The 8,003-nt window shown below is 14.3% G+C and overlaps 1 pseudogene; it reads left to right on the top strand.

Moving 5' to 3' along the window:
- The first annotated feature begins 2,338 nt into the window (after positions 1–2,338).
- LOC143219937 (cytochrome c oxidase subunit 1 pseudogene) lies at positions 2,339–2,944 on the top strand (annotated as a pseudogene).
- Positions 2,945–8,003: the final 5,059 nt, after the last annotated feature.

Genomic DNA, 8,003 nt, shown 5'->3' with positions numbered 1-8,003 from the left:
TTTCATATTATTATAAATAATTAATTTTATACCATTTTGTTCGAGTAGTATAGATTTTGATTTATGTTATAAATAATTAAATAACTAATTTTATACTATTTTAGTTGAGAAGTATAGGTTTAATTTTATATTATTATTATAAATAATTAATTTTATACTATTTTAATAGTATAGACTTAATTTTATATTATTATAATTAATTTTATACTATTTAAACAGTATGTATTTAATTTCACATTATTATTATTAGTTTTACACTACCTTAGTCGAGAAGTATGTATTTAATTTTATACTATTGTTATAAATAATTAATTTTACTATAAAGTTTATAAATATTAAAAATTATTTTTAATATTTTATAGGTTTTAAAATTAATTTATTTTTAATATTTATAGGTTTATTAATTTATTTAAGGTCACAGAACCTATAATTATTAATTAATTTTAATATTTTATAGGTTTTGAATTTAATTTATTTAAGGATACAAAACATATAAATATTAAAAATATATTTTAATATTTTATAGGCTTTAAATTTAATTTATTTAAGAATATAAAATTTATAAATATTAAAAATAAATTTTAATATTTTATAGGGTTTAGGTTTTAAATTTAAATTATTTATGAATATAAAATTATAAATATTAAAAATTATTTATTTTATTATTTTATATATTCTTTTATTTAATTTATTCATAATAATTTATTATATATGTAATAATATGCCTGATAATGGAATATTTTGATAAAATAATTATGTAAATTTATTTACTACTGTTAGTTATAAAAATATTGAAATAATATTAAAAATTATAATATAATTTAATTTTAAATGAATTATATAAATTAATTTTAAAAAATAAATCTATAAATTTTATATATTGCATTTTTATTTTATATTTATTTTATTTATTATTATCAAATGTTATTTTAATGTGATTCATATTTGAGATGGTAATATTTATTAGAATTAGAGTAACTAATTTAAATTCTAATAATAACTTATCAAGTTTAATGATTTTTTGTATATGAATTATTTCTAGAATTTCATTGGTAATTTTTATAATAAATTTTATAAATTTGGTTGATATAATTTATTTAAGAAATTCATTAAATTATTTTTTATTTACTTCACTGATAATAAAATTAGGATTATTTTCTTTTCATTTTTTAATAATTAAATCTTATGAATTAATAAATAGGAATTGTATTTTTTTGTCTTCAACTTTAATAGAATTAATTACTTTAAATTTTTATTGTTTAACTTTAAAATTAGATTATAGAATAATTTTCTTTGGAATTCTTCGAATTTTACAATTATTTATTTATGTATTAAAATTAATTAATACAAAAAAATTAATAGATGTTCAACTTTAATGTTAAATTATATATTAATAAATTGTTTGTTATATTAATGAAAAATATATTTTTTTATTAATATTATTTTATAGATTAATTATTTATTTGTTATGATTTATATTATATAAATATAAATATATAGATAATAATTTAAATATTTTTATACTAAATTGTAAAAATAATTTAATTCTTTTATTTATATTAATTTTATTAATTTATTCAATTTTACCAATTTTTTTTCTTTATTATTAAATGATTATTGATTAAAAATTTTATATTTACTACTGAATATAATATATTTATTAGATTTCTAATTTTATTAATTAGAAATGTTTATTTATATTGTTATATAAAATTTACTATATTTTTATTTATAAATATAAATTTTTATTTAAAAAAATTTGTTACTAGTTATAATTTCTAGTTTAATTTTTTGATATTATTTTTTTGATATTTAATATTTTGATAGTATTTATGTTCAATATATTATAAATATTAAATAATTAATATATTTTATTTATATAATTTTCAATTTGCAATTTAATGTTTTTTTAAACTTTAATTAAAAATTAATGAATATAAAAAGTATTATGTCTGATAAAAGAAACGAATTGTAAATTTATTAATAAAAATTTAACATTTTTTAATGCTATAAAAATTTTAAGTTAGATTAACAACTATTAATTTTCAAAATTTAAAATAAATTTTAATTTAAATTTTAATTAAATGATTAATATCAAAAAATCATAAGGATATTGGCATTCTTTACTTTACATTAGCTATATGATGAGGAATAATTGGTTATTCTTTAAGATCTTTAATTCGCGTAGAATTATGTATTCTTGGAATGTTTTTAAATAATGATATATTATATAATTCTTTAGTTACGAAAGAATTTTTAATTTATTTTTTTAATAATTTTGTTTATAGTTACACGTTTTTTAATTGGAGGATTTTGTATTTGATTATTTCCTTTAATATTAAGATCACAGGATATATCATTTCCTCGAATAAATAATATTAGATTTTGATTATTACCTCCTTCATTATTATAATTATTAACTAGAAGAATTTATAATTTTATACCTGGAACTGGTTGATCTGTATATCCTCCTTTATCTAATTATGTTTTTCATTCCTCTCCATCTGTAGATTTAAAATTTTTTCTCTACGTCTGTCTGGTATTTCATCACTTATAGGAGCTATAAATTTAATAACCACAATTATATGATTAAAAAACTTTTGATTTAATTTAATATATAATACCTTTATTTCCTTGATCTGTTTTTTTTACAATAATTTTGTTATTATTATCTTTACCTGTGTTAGCAGGAGCTATTACAATATTAATATTTGAACGTAATTTTAGTACATCTTTTTTTGATCCTATAGGAGGAGGAGATTCTGTATTATTTCAACATTTATTTTGATTTTTTGGTCATCCAGAAGTTTATATTTTAATTTTACCTGGCTTTGGATTAATTTCTCAAATTATTATAAATGAAAGTTGTAAAAAAGAGGTATTTGGTAATTTAGGAAAAATTTATGCAATATTGGGAATTGGATTTTTAGGTATTATTGTTTGAGCTCCTCATATATTTACTATTTAATTAGATGTAAATACTCGAGCGTATTTTACTTCGGCATATATGATTATTGCTGTTCCTACTGGTATTAATATTTTTAGACGATTAGTGACCAATAATGGTCCAAAATTTAAAATAAATAATTCTATTGTATGATCTTTAGGTTTTATTTTATTATATACAATTGGAGGATTAACAGGATTTATGTTATCTAATTAATCTAGTGATATTATTTTACATGATACATATTATGTTGTTGCTTATTTTCATTATGTTTTATCAATAGGAGCTCCTTTTCTATTATTTCAAGATTTAATCACTGATATCCTTTAATTACTGGTTTAATATTAAATAAAAAATTATTAGTTTATAAATTTTTAATAATATTTATTAGAGTAAATATAACATTTTTTCCTCAACATTTTTTAGTTTTATAAGGAATACCTCGACGTTATTCTGATCATCCTGATTCTTATTATTGTTGAAATTTATTATCTTCAATTGGTTCTATTATTTCATTAAATAGAATAACTTTTTTATTATTTTAAACTTTAGAAAGTTTAATTTGTAAACGTTTATTATTATTTAAATTTTTTCAATCTTCTTTAGAGTGATTAATAAATTATCCTCCATTAAATCATTCATTTAATGAGTGTAGAATTCTAATAATTGGAAAATTTTAATATGGTAGAAAATTGCAATGAATTTAAAATTCAGTTATATAAAGTTTAATTTTATTATTAAAAATAGCAACATGAAATATAATTTTTTTTCAAAATTCAATTTCGTTTTATTCTGATAATTTCAGTTATTTAGATAATTTTATTGTAATATTTATATTAATAATTATTGTTTTTACTCCATGTTTAATTGTTGATATTTCATGTAACAAATTTATTAATTTATGTTTATTACAAAATCATTTAATTGAAGTAATTTGAACAATTATTCCAATAACGATTTTGTTATTTATTTGTCTTCCATGTTTAAAGATTTTATAATTTATTGATGACTTATTAAATCAATATTTCAAATCCATATTAATGTATGGATCAATAAATTAATTTCGATAATTAGATACAGATAATCGAACAGTTATTCCTATTAAATTACCTTTACGTTTGTTAATTACATCAACTGATGTGATTCATTTCTGAACTGTACCATCTTTAGGTATTAAAATTTTATATAAACTACATAAAAAATTGGAATTCATATTCACTAAATTTATTAAGAATAAATTACCTCTTATTTGGTTTCAATTAAATACAATATATATATCCTTTATTTCTGAAATCAATATTTTCTATAAACTATTTCAATTTTATTAATATAATCATTTAAAATATTCATTTATTCATTCAATTAATAAAATAATAAGTAAAAAAATTTTTTAAAAATTAATAATTCTAAATAATACTTTATATTATATAGAATACATACAATGTATTTAATTGAAACCAAATTAGAGGTAATTTATTGTTAATAAATTTAGTGAAAATAAATTCCAATTTCTTATGTAGTACATATACAGTTTTGTATTTTTAATATAAAGATATTTAAATTTTAAATTATAAAAGTTAAATAATATATATATAAGTATATAATAAAAGTAATAATTTTACATTTAATTTCGACTTAAAAATTTGATTTATAAAAATCTTATATATAATATACTAATAAATAAATAATTTAATTAAAAATATTAGTAATAACAATATAAATATTAATAATATAATAAATTTTAAAATTAAAATAGATATTGATTTTATTTAATATTAATCTAAATTTACATGTAATTAATTCTGAAGTAATTTTTTCAGGTATGATTTCATATAAAAAAATATATTGTAGTGATTTAAAATACGACTTATTATAAATTAAATTTAAAAGTATAAAATTATAATAAAATATTATAATATTTTTTTAAATAACAATTTATTTAAAATTATGTTTAAAAAAAATCATAATATAAATATTTTAAAAATTAATATTTTTATAAAATAATTTTAAATTATAGTTTCTAACATAAACATTAAATTGAAGATAATTTTACTTTAAAAAATTCTAAAACTTATTATAATTAATATACAAAAATTTATTAAATTATCTTGGTTAATAAAAATAAAATTAAAATTAAAATTTTTATTTAATAGAATTATTATAATTCGAAATGAATATAGAATATTTGATATTGTTCTGATAATTAAATTTAAATTTCTAAATAAATTTATTTTTAAAATAAAATAACATTCAATTATTAAACCTTTAGAATAAAGTCCAGCTAGAAAAGGAAAAACTATTAAACTAAAGAAAGAAGATATAAATATTAATCTCCTTATTGGATAAATATAAAATACTCCATTATCAAATTTGTAATTTTGATTAGTATTTAAATAATGGATATAACTTCCTACACATATAAATATTAAAGATTTAAATATTGCATGAATAAATAAATGTGAAAAAGCTAAATCCTTTAATTTTTAAAATAAAATTCTTATTATGAAACATAATTGACTTAAAGTAGAATATACAACAATTTTTTTAATATCTAGTTCAAAAGTTGCAGACTTTATTTGCAGATAATATTCTTGAATAAAATATTGTTGATCTAGAAATTAATAAGCTCAAATTTTTATAATTCATTTCAAATAATTCTAAATATTGAAATTATAAATATACACCTGATGTTACTAATATTGAAGAATGAACTAAAGATGAAACTGTTGATGGAGCTGTTATAGCTATTGGTAATCATGTACAAAATGGAATTTGTGCTCTTTTAGTATAAATTATTATAATAAATGAAATTATTACTCAGTTATTAAATTTATATAGCAATAAATTTCATCAACCAGATATTATTATTATAGAAATTAACATTAATAAAGGACAATCACCTAAACGATTTAAACTAATTGTTAATATTCCTGAATTCAAAGGTTTATTTTTTTGAAAATAATTAATTGAACAATTAGAAATTAATCCTAATCCATCTAAACCAGTAATAATAGTTAATATATTAAAACTAATAATTTAAAAATATATAGAAATTAAAAATAACATTATTAAATAAAAGGATCGTTTGATTAAAAATTTTCTAAATTTACATAACCAATTCTATATAATAAAATTGTGGATGAAATTAATGCTACTAAAAATAAAAATATTATTATTATTGAATGTAAATAAATTATAAAATTAAATTTTATAGAATTTAATCTATAAATATTTCATTCGATAATAATAATATTATTAATTAATAAATAATAAAAATTTAAAATAAAAAAAAGTAAACTTAAAAAAATGAATAAATTCTATAAATATATAAATTAATTAGTATTTAAAATTAATATTTCGTTAATAAAATTAATTTTTAAAATTAATATTTTGTCATTATTTAAATTAAAATTAAAATTAAATTAAATACGAAAATATTTAAGGGAATTCAATGTATTATTAAGATAAAATAATTAATTAAATTTACCATTTAATAAATTAAATTTAAAGTAATAATTACCATTATTAATAAATGAGTATAAATACATCGAATAAATAAATCTTAATAAACAATATAAAAATAATGTTAATAATAAAACTTATATCTAAGTGACGCAAACATGTAACTCTTAGTATTAATATACCTGAAATTCTAATTATTAAAATATAATTATTTATTTTTAAAAAATAATATTTGAAAATATATAATAATCGTAATATTCCATAACTACCTAATTTTAATATAATTGATGCTAAAATTATTGATCCATAAAAAGGTACATCAACATGAGCTTTTAATAATCAAGAATGTATTATATATATAGGAATTTTAACCAAAAACTATAGTAATATATAAATAAATATAAATATTGAAATATAATCATTAGTTAATTCTATTCATTTTAAATTTAAATAATTATTTTTTATATATAAATATAAAATAATAAATAATGAAGGAAGTGCAAAAGTTATATTTAAATTATATGTTTAAATTTAAAAAAATTAATGAATAAATTCATAAAGTTAAAATTAATAAATAAAGAGAATAAAATCTTAATCTTAAATTTATAATAATAAATCTCAAATCAAATCAATTTAATTTCATTATTATAAAAAAAGTTATTAAAAATAATGAATTGGAATCTAAAATAAAACTAATTTTAGATTAAAAAAATATTAATAATGAAATTAATAATTCATTCATTTAAAAATTTTAATTAATTAATCTAATTAATTTAATTTTTTGATGACCATATATATAATTTAATCTTACTATTAAAGATAATCCTAAAATTGTTTCTCCTACCGTATAAATTAAATATATTAAATATATCCATCTATTATTATCATATATTAAATATATTAAAATAGTAAATGAAATATATTCAATTAAAATTAAAGTATTAATAAATAATTATTAAAATAAAACAATATAATAAATTTAAATAATAAAATAATAATTATAATTTCAACAATTATATTATTAATATAATAGAAACATTAATTTTGTAAATTAATATTAATAATTAATTATTTGAGGCAAAATTATATTTTTATATTAGTAAAATTCAAAAATATTTTTAAATAAAATTATTATAGTATCCAAAACTATTGTTTTTAATAAACTATTTTATGAGAATTAAATTAAGTATTAATATTAATATACATACAATATAAATATAATTTATAATAATAATAATAAATATAATAATAACAAATTTGTCATCATTAATTATATCATTTTTAATTATAAATTGAATGTTAGAAGTTTATAATTTTTATTCTCCTATAAAATATTAATTATTTTTTTAATGTATTCAGTAAGAATATTTTTTTTTATTTATAGTCTTGATTACAATATATTTTATATAGAAACTAATTACATCTATAATTATTTATATTTACGGTATTATAAATACTTTTTCATATTTTATTACTTTATTAATTTTACCAAAGTTTAAATTTAATAAAATTAATTTTCTGTGATTATTTATTAATTGATTAATAATTTATACATATATATAAATTAATATTTACCTAAAAATTACTTATTTAA

The sequence above is a fragment of the Lasioglossum baleicum genome, unplaced genomic scaffold (assembly GCF_051020765.1).
Source record: "Lasioglossum baleicum unplaced genomic scaffold, iyLasBale1 scaffold0104, whole genome shotgun sequence".
In the NCBI taxonomy this organism is placed as follows: Eukaryota; Metazoa; Arthropoda; class Insecta; order Hymenoptera; family Halictidae; genus Lasioglossum; species Lasioglossum baleicum.
This window is presented reverse-complemented; position numbering and strand designations above follow the sequence as displayed.